Raw genomic sequence first — 9,219 nt, 5'->3', positions numbered from 1 at the left:
AAATTTTCTATTTTTTTTCTAATTTCTATTTTTAGAATTAAGGTTTTATTTTTTTTAGAAAGTTTCTATTTCTAGGCTAATTTATTTTATTTTTAGAAATTTCCTATTTTCTAATTCTAGATTCTGATTCTTCTTTCAAGTAACTTTCTATTTTCTAGTTTTAGAAATTTTTCCCTTTTTAGAAACTAACTTAGTTTTTATTTCTAAGATTACAAACTTTTTTTTTTTTGAAATTAACCGTTGCTTAGGATTTTTTTTTTCTAGCATTATTTTAGTAAATTTAATTTATTTTTGTTTTCTTTTTAACAGGAATTAAGGAAGGAAGCTGCTAAATAACATTGTCTTCAAAAGGAGGAGCTCTCAAATCTTCAGACATTCATCATCTCCTTTTCTCGGGTTCTTCTTTCCAATTCTCGTTTACATAGCTTTCTCTTGTTTTTAGGAATTATTAACTTTTTCCTTTAGTTTTATTCATCTTAGGTTGCATCTTAGTTTAGTTTTCTTTCTTATATTGATAACATAGTTTATGCTAGGACGTAGATCTCTGAACATAGAACTAGCACCGTTTGATCCTGAGATTGAAAGAACAATTCGTGAAAGATTGAGAAATAATCCTGTTGAAATGGCGAATGAAACTGAAGTTAAAGCTCTCAAAGATTATTCAGCTCCTGTCCAATTTAATGCGCCTTCATGCATAGTGTTGCCAACCACTACGGCAGCACACTTTGAACTTAAACCTGGAGTCATACAATTGTTGCCATCCTTTTATGGATTGGACAAGGAGGACCCATATCATCATGTGAAAGAATTCTTAAACATTTGCTCCACCTTTAAGTTCCAAAACTTCTCAGACGATTCGATCCGCCTACGCCTGTTTCCTTTTTCTTTGAAGGATAAGGCGAAAGCATGGTTGAATTCTCTAGAAGTTGGATCTATCACTACATGGGACCAACTGTCTAAGAAGTTCTTAAACAAGTTCTTCCCCGTTCACAAAACCAATGCCCTCCGTAGAGAAATTACTAACTTCACACAAAAAGAGGGCGAGCACTTTCATGAATGTTAGGAAAGATGGAAGGACTTGCTTCTTAAATGTCCTCACCATGGTTTTGAGAAGTGGCAACAAGTTCAATACTTCTATGACGGTCTAACACCACAGAACCGTCGCATGGTTGATGCCACCAGTGGAGGGTCATTCATGACCAAAAGTGATGTCGAAGCGTGGAACTTCTTTGAAACCTTGTGTGAAAATTCCCAGCAATGAGATTATTCAAATAGAGGTGACAGAAGTCCCCAACCACAAAAGAGAGGTGGTATATATGAGATAGGAGTCATGCCAGAGCTGAGCGCCAAGCTTGATAACCTGACAAAGAAAGTTGATGCTTTGGTATTAAATAATGGACCACCACAAACAGCTCAAGTCGAGGCATATGCCACATGTTCTAGTCCTGCCCATCCTATGCAGTCTTGTCCATCTGGTGCAGCATTCCCAGAACTTCTCTCTGAACAAGTTCATGCTATGAACACTTTTCAAAAATCTGGGAATGATCCTTACTCGAACACATACAACCCGGGGTGGGCTAGACATCCAAATTTCTCTTGGGCAAAAGGACCACAACAAGGAGGACCATCTGGAAATCCTCCTATGCAACCGCACCTCCAAGTTGGCAGTCAACAACCTCAACAGTTTCCACAATATCAACAACTGCCTACACAATCAAGGAAACCATTTCTTGAGGATACACTCCATCTTTTCATGCAGAGTTCTCTCCAATTCCAAAAAGACACCCAACAAACCTTACTGGCCAACCAGCAAAGCTTACATGCAAATGCACAATCCATTGCCAAGCTGGAAGTACAAATGGGTCAACTAGCTGCCACATTGAGTGAGAGAGAGAAGGGCAAGTTCCCTAGCCAACCTGAGGCTAATCCAAAGGGACAGTATGAGATTGGCTCTAATTCCAACCAAGGGCAATATCATGAACAGGCCAAATCGATCACTACCCTTAGGTCAGGCAAGCAGATTGATAACAGAATAGAGATGCCTGGGGATGAATCAAATTCTAAAACAGAAGATCAAGATGAAGCAGAGAGCCATACCAATGCATCCAAAGTCCAAAAGCTCTCTGACTCTCCAAGAGCCACTAATGTGCCACCTTATGTGCCCAAAGCACCCTTTCCTCAACGTCTGGCACCAATAAAGAAAAGAAATAACTTTGATGAAATCTTGGATGTGTTTCAAAAAGTGCAAGTCAACATCCCGTTGCTTGACGCTATCAAGCAAGTCCCTGCTTACGCTAAGTTTCTTAAAGATTTATGCACTCAAAAGAGTAAGCAGAATGTTCATAAGAAAGTCTTCCTTGCAGAGCAGCTCAGCTCCATGATTCAACATAACACCCCTCCTAAATTTAGAGATCCAGGAGCTCCCACCATTTCTTGCGGCATAGGAGATCATAAGATCGGGAAGGCATTACTTGATTTAGGGGCGAGTGTCAATTTGTTACCATATTCGGTTTATGAGCAGCTAGGACTTCGTGAGTTGAAACCGACTAAGGTAACATTACAACTAGCCGATAGATCTATCAAGGTGCCCCGGGGTGTTATTGAAGATGTGTTAATCCAGGTTGATAAATTTTATTTTCCAGTGGATTTCATAGTTATAGATACTCAGCCTGTCCAGAATCTTCATAGTCAGATCCCAGTCATTTTGGGTCGTCCATTTTTGGCCACATCTAATGCTATTATCAATTGCAGGAATAGAGTTATGAAATTGTCCTTTGGTAACATGAATATTAAACTCAATGTTTTTAATGCAGGACAACAACCCTCAGATTTGGATGACATATTTGAAGTGGACATGATCGAGAGCCCTGTGCAGGACTCCTTCCGTACATCTTTTGAAGATCCTCTTGAGACCTGCTTAGCACAATCGGGCATGGATTTTGACATTGATAGTCCCATCCATGAAGTCAATGCATTGCTCGACTCCACTCCTATATTGGAGACTGAAAAATGGAGAGCGAAAGTGGAACCTCTTCATCCCTCTGAGACTCTTCCTGACAGCACAGTTTGTAACTCTAAGAAGACAAAGACGAGCAGGCTGCTTAATGTTCTTAGAGCATATAAGGCAGCAATTGAACGGAAGATAGAAAAAATCCAGGGAGTATGCCCCACTGTATGGATGGATCATGCTGTGGTAATATCGCATAACATGCAAAGGAAGCGTGATCCTAACATAGAAGAAGTCGTTCGAGCAGAAGTCCTTAAATTATTTGACGACAGTGTCAGTTGCCTTATTTCAGATAGCACAGTTCATGGGAACTCACATCACTTGTCTGGGATCGGTTAATGAAAGTGTTGAGGTAATTTCTTTGGCGGACCCTGGTTATAAAGATTATTTCATTCATGGTCCGTTCTTGTCTGGCTGAAGACGTTAAACTTAGCGCTCATGGGAGGCAACCCAGCCTTTTGCTTTATTGTATTGCTTTTTATTGCATTCATTTTCCTTTTTCTTAGTTAGTTACTTCAATGTTTGTGGGTAACATTACTGCAAACCCTCACGAGACTACAACTCGTCCACTAGGGGTAACCTAGGGGTTTAAAGGCTTGTTGCATGCGCTAAATGCAATCGAGAGCACCTGCGAAAGTGGTATAGGTAGGATCTTCTTTTGTTTTTCTTTTTGTTATTTTTGCTTATGTTGATTTCTCTCTTGTGCTAACTCGCTTTTACGTTGAAATTTTTCACAAATTTTGAGAAAGCTTCTTGATTCTCCATCCAGGTATTATCTTTTCATCACTCCTCTTTTATTCTCGTTGTCCCATGTGCATTGCTTGTTTATTTCTTTTCCATTGAGGACAATGTAGATTTTAGGTTGGGGGTGGGCGATTAGGGTACCTAATCAGTATTTTCTTGGTCTTGAGCAAAAATTTGTGGAAATTTTAAATTTTTTTTTTTGAAATTTCTATTGAATTCAAAGTGATTTTGAAGGATAGTTGTGATTTTAACATTATAAGATTTGTGATGTTGTTAACTTATGACTCTTGGATTCGGCCATCTGCATGATTTCACAGTCAATTTTGAATTGTTAACCCATGATTAGACGTTGTAAAACATTGATTGAGCCATGATTTCACATATCACATCTCGCTTACACATTAGGTTTTGGTTCGATAACTGAATGATTAACTTGGTAAAAAGAAGAATTAAAAGGCTAACTCTTCACCATAGGTTTGCTCCCTATAGGTGTAGATTTGATTTTCCATAGTTGACATATAAATAAAAAAAATATAAAAAAATGAATGAAAAGTAAGGCGACGGGTTTTCACCATAGGTTTGCTCCCTATAGATGAGGATTTGATTCCCTTCCTTGGCGTACTGTTCATAAAGAAAATCAAAAATATGAAGGCTGAAAGGTTAAGCTACAATGCTAGTGTTGGTTGTCAGGAATTCTGTTGTTAATTACCAATTTTAGCATGAAATTGACAAATTGGATCTTTTAATGATTGTAAGCTGAGATGATACTATACACTCATGGAACTCAATGTTTACAATTGTTCAAATTAATGGATTAATATTTTAAACTTGATTATGAAATCTGCCGAGAGCTTGATTCCAAGAGAAACATTCTACACACCGATCATGAATCTTAGAATTTTCACATCTCAGCTATCTGTTCACAAGTCACTTGAGTTTACAGGAATTGTCTTTTATTTCTGAAATTATTTTTCGCATGTTTTGCTCGGGACTAGCAAAATGCTGGTTGGGGGTTGTGATGAGTGTCGAATGTTGCATCTCAGACCCCAGTAATTGCCTGATTTTACGTACATGATAAGGTTTAATGCCATATTTTAATCGTGTTTTTATTACAGGATGAAATCAGGAGTGTGTACTGAAAGATGATGTTAAGAACATGGATTTGGCGCTCCAAAATTACCAGAGCACGGGATGGACTCTAGAAAACCAATAGTGAAGATTTTACACGCCTGGGATTGAGGAAAGCAAGGCAAAGGGGCTCGAAAAGGGTCCAGAATGCAAGATCACATGTTTCCCGCCATCCGATCAACTCGAAACTTCATACACGTGATGGGGACCATAAATTAACCGTACATATTAAATTTCAGCCATTGACGATCTCGGGAAGTGGTCTAACGGCCAGATCAGCCCCTTAATTCATTAAGTGGGGCCCGCTGGATATCTGGATATACATCAATTTTGGTCCTGACGGTGGAAATAATATGAGAAAAAGGATGGACGGTGCGGATTTCTCGAAATCATCACAGTGGACCTATATCTATAGCGTGTGTACACAGTGCACATGTGCACTGCTTGAGCACCGAACGGACTAAAGTCGGTCAGCAGCGCTGACCCGACTTTCTTATTTCAAAAACGGAGATTTCCGTTTCAGCGCGCGTAACGGACGGAAATCCATTTTTTACGGACCGCTGTGGGCCCCACCGGTAGCACGTACGGTTAATCTAAACCGTTCATCGTGTAGAAGGGCTCAATATCTACAAAACCATGTTTTCCGTTTATGCCCATACGTGCACACGTGTGAGCTACAGAGGTCACAAGCGGGCTGCCCTATAACGTTCAAAAAGATCTCAGCATGATTCCTTCTCTGGGCCGCGTCCACGCAAATTCAAAACCACCCATATGCGGTCGAAATTCCGTCCTGCATCCAATGGACGGCGTGGATTCCTGTGAAAAGTCCAATAATGGACCCAACCATCATCGCAGCGTCGGTTTGGCGTCCGCGAAACGCACGGACGCTACCAGTTTTTGCAGAAATTAGTGGGCCCCACTCGTCAACCTTCCGGAAGATCTGATCCGTCCATCGTGTAGAGGGCTTCGAGAGCTTCAAAACCATGTTGATATTCCTCGCCCATGCGTACACACGTGTGCGGTACAGAGGCCAAAAGTAGACTGCCCCGGGACGTTCAAAACCGAGTTTTTTTTAGATTTCTTCTGTGGGCCGCGCTAATGGACCTTCGAATCCACCCATTCTTGACTGAAATTTCGTTCTGAATCCAATGGACGGGGTGGATTTTCCAGAAAATACCTCTGTGGGGCCCACCGATCACGACTGTGAAAATTTGTACTCCGAGTCCTTCTACGACTCTGCCACCGACCCCAGCCATCCAGCAGCTATAAAAGGGGAGTTTTGGACATGGGAAAGACATTCAGAACGAGGGGATTCCAGATCTGAAGCAAGGGATAGAAGAAAGAGAAGAAAGAGAAGAAAGAAGAGAGAGAGATTGTTTGGTTTGACGTTTTTTTTATGAATTTTATTTAATATTTTTTTATGGATTTTATGGGTCACTAATCTCTCAGCTAGGGCTGAGATGAAGCCCCTAATTTGATTAGCTCTTGTATTGGTTGATTTACTTTGAATATTAATTAATTTGTCTCTTTCTCTAAGTGGGCTTTATGGGTTTAAATTCTATACTTCTCCATCTATGAACTTGATTAAAGTATATATATGGATGTTGTTTGGATGCTTATTATAGGTGCTTGTGTCTGATCAAGAACAAGTTTCCTATAGAGGAAGAAACAGGGTGCTTTAATGAATGTACATTCCATGTACCCGACCAAGGACATGGGATATGTCATTCATGGCATTGCTTAAAGGAATTAGACAGTCTGTATGCCCGATTAAGGACACAGATTGTGCTTTCTCTATATAAGTGGTATCAATCTAGATCAAGGTGAATCAACAGACAAAACAAGGGTTAGGATAATTAGGGGTGGATTCGAAAGTCCTAGTGCTCTCTCTCTGATTGAATTTTCTTCCCTGTTCTTAATTACTTGTTTTTTTCATAAAATTGTGCTTAGTAATTCATTCCATTATTTGTTGGATTAGTTAAGGAGAATCATAGATTTGAATTGTGACGACCAGTCCTCGTGGGAACGATCTTGTAATACGTACCGTATCTACATCTGATTCGTATACTTGCGAGTTTAAAAATCATTTAAATCATGTTGGTTTAAATAAAACATCATAAGCCCGTATGCTTGCACAAGACAAGTTAGCGAGTTACACCTGATCTATAGCTTGAGTAGTAGACTCAGTGTGAAAGATACCTCATTTCAACACTGAGGTCTTGATATCGATTCCTTGAAGTGTGAAGTGACAGTGAGGTGTACTAACAAGCTGACCTAAAAAATAAAAATATTTGTTTAAGAAATGCGCCCGTGATTTATTAGCAAGAGACAGATCTAAAGAAACCCAACCGTCCATACTGTTGGCTCCACACAAGCGTGGTACTGGAAGGTACACTGTAGCCGGTTGTTTGGTAACCATCACGAAATCACGATACATTTCCAATTAGTACTATCCAAAGTGGGTTCACGATTTGATGGCTTGGACGGGCGTATAAGTGTACAACGTGTGTGGATCCTTGCTCTTGCTCGGGTGGAACTCTAGGGAGTTTCAACACCCGGTCAACGATTTGAGTATCCATAAGTGGTGAAAGCCCACCACCGTTTGAGTGTGTGGGGGTGTGTGTGCATGTGTTTAAAAATAAAAAATAAAAAATAATAATAATAATAAGTGTACAACGTATGTAATACGGCATTCATATCAGATGCCACCTACCTGCTTAGCGGTCGGATTGCGTAGCGTAGCACAGACCAACGACTTTGGTTTGTTGGCATGGCAAACTTCCGTGGTTACCATAGTGATTTTTAGTTCATCCATTTTATCAGGTCATTTTAAAACATGAGCCCGAAAATTCGGCAGTCTTAAATCTCACATGTACCACGTTATAGAAAACAGTGAGGATTGAATGCATACTCTTAAAAACGTTTCGGGACGCAGAGCACCGGACGCGGATTTCCTGCGAAAGCCTCTCGCGGGAAGTTCCTGCGCTGGGAGCGTAGGTGGGGCCCACTGTGATGTTTGTGAGAAATCCTCTCTGTCCATCTGTTTTTTGAGTTCATTTTAGGGTATGTTATCAAAAATAAACCGTATCCAAAGCTTGAGTGAGCAGTACTAAAGGAAAATGTGGTTAGAGAAATTTCTACCGTTGAAACCTTTCTGGGTTCAACTGTGATGTTTAGATGTCATCCATAGCGTTAATAACGTCAATCCTATTAGGATGAACTGAAAATAAAAATATTAGCATGAATCAAAACTTTTGTGGCTCCACAAATATTTTAACCGTGGACATTTAATTATCACATTTTCGGCTCACTTAGCTTTGGATTAAGGTTCATTTTTGATAACATGTCCTCAAATGAATTCACAAAACGGATGGACGGGAAAGATTTCTCACAAACATTACAGTAGGCCCCACCTAATTTCCCAGCGCAGGAACTACCTGCGAAAGGCTTTCGCAGGAAATCCGCGTCCCAGAGCACCGGCCACCAACCAATTAAGTAGCCAATCCATTTCCGGATATAATACACACTCGACGGTGGGGCGACATAACTTTGCCACGTCAACATACCATCCAGCCGGGTGCTGTGTGTAACACTACGCAATCTGAGTCCCTTTCCGGTATGTCAGTCTTCCGACGTACGTTCGGTTGGATAGTCACCTATACTTCAGCCGGAAGCGGATCGCGGAGTAAGTCACTACGCTTAGGGTAGTGGGTAAACAATGTGAGGTCCACCATGATTTATGTATTTTATCCATTTCCTTCGTCCATTTTACCAGATAATTTTATGGCTTGAGGCAAAAAAAATAAAGAATATCCAATGTTCAAATGCAATACACCATAAGAAACAGTTGAATTGAACTTCCACCATTGAAAAATTCTTGGGGGCATAGAAGTTTTGTATTAAGCTTATGTTTGCGTTTTCCCTTCATCCATGTCTATATGATCTTATGAACAGGTTGGATGACAAATAAACGTCACTGTGAGGCCTAGAAAAGTTTCAACGGTGGAAATCATTATCCCCACTGTTTCTAGTGGTATGATCCATTTGATCTTTGGATATGCTCTAATTTCGGGTTCAACTCCTTAAATAAGATGGAAAAACAGATAGACGGCGTGGATAGACCAGATATATTCAAGGTGGGCCCAACTAAGTTTACTCAATGCAATAAGAACATACGAGTAACCCAGAACGCAATCCGATCTCACTTCAGCCATCCAAGCGGTTGGTCTATTAGGACCTTTCAGGCCATGCCCCAAAAATTGGATGTGGATTGCGTACTACCCCCGCCTGTCTCTAACTCCGAATGGGCAGGTCTGTGGGCGAGACCACCATGATGTATC

The 9,219-nt window shown here is 40.4% G+C and overlaps 1 non-coding gene across 1 annotated transcript; it reads right to left on the bottom strand.

Annotated features, from left to right (window-relative positions):
• Nucleotides 1–1,000: 1,000 nt before the first annotated feature.
• On the bottom strand, nucleotides 1,001–1,107 carry LOC131238183 (small nucleolar RNA R71). Its single transcript, XR_009167593.1, has one exon. It is a non-coding gene; the product is annotated as a small nucleolar RNA R71 (small nucleolar RNA).
• Nucleotides 1,108–9,219: the final 8,112 nt, after the last annotated feature.

This window comes from Magnolia sinica, chromosome 2 (genome assembly GCF_029962835.1).
Source record: "Magnolia sinica isolate HGM2019 chromosome 2, MsV1, whole genome shotgun sequence".
Taxonomy (NCBI): Eukaryota; Viridiplantae; Streptophyta; class Magnoliopsida; order Magnoliales; family Magnoliaceae; genus Magnolia; species Magnolia sinica.
This window is presented reverse-complemented; position numbering and strand designations above follow the sequence as displayed.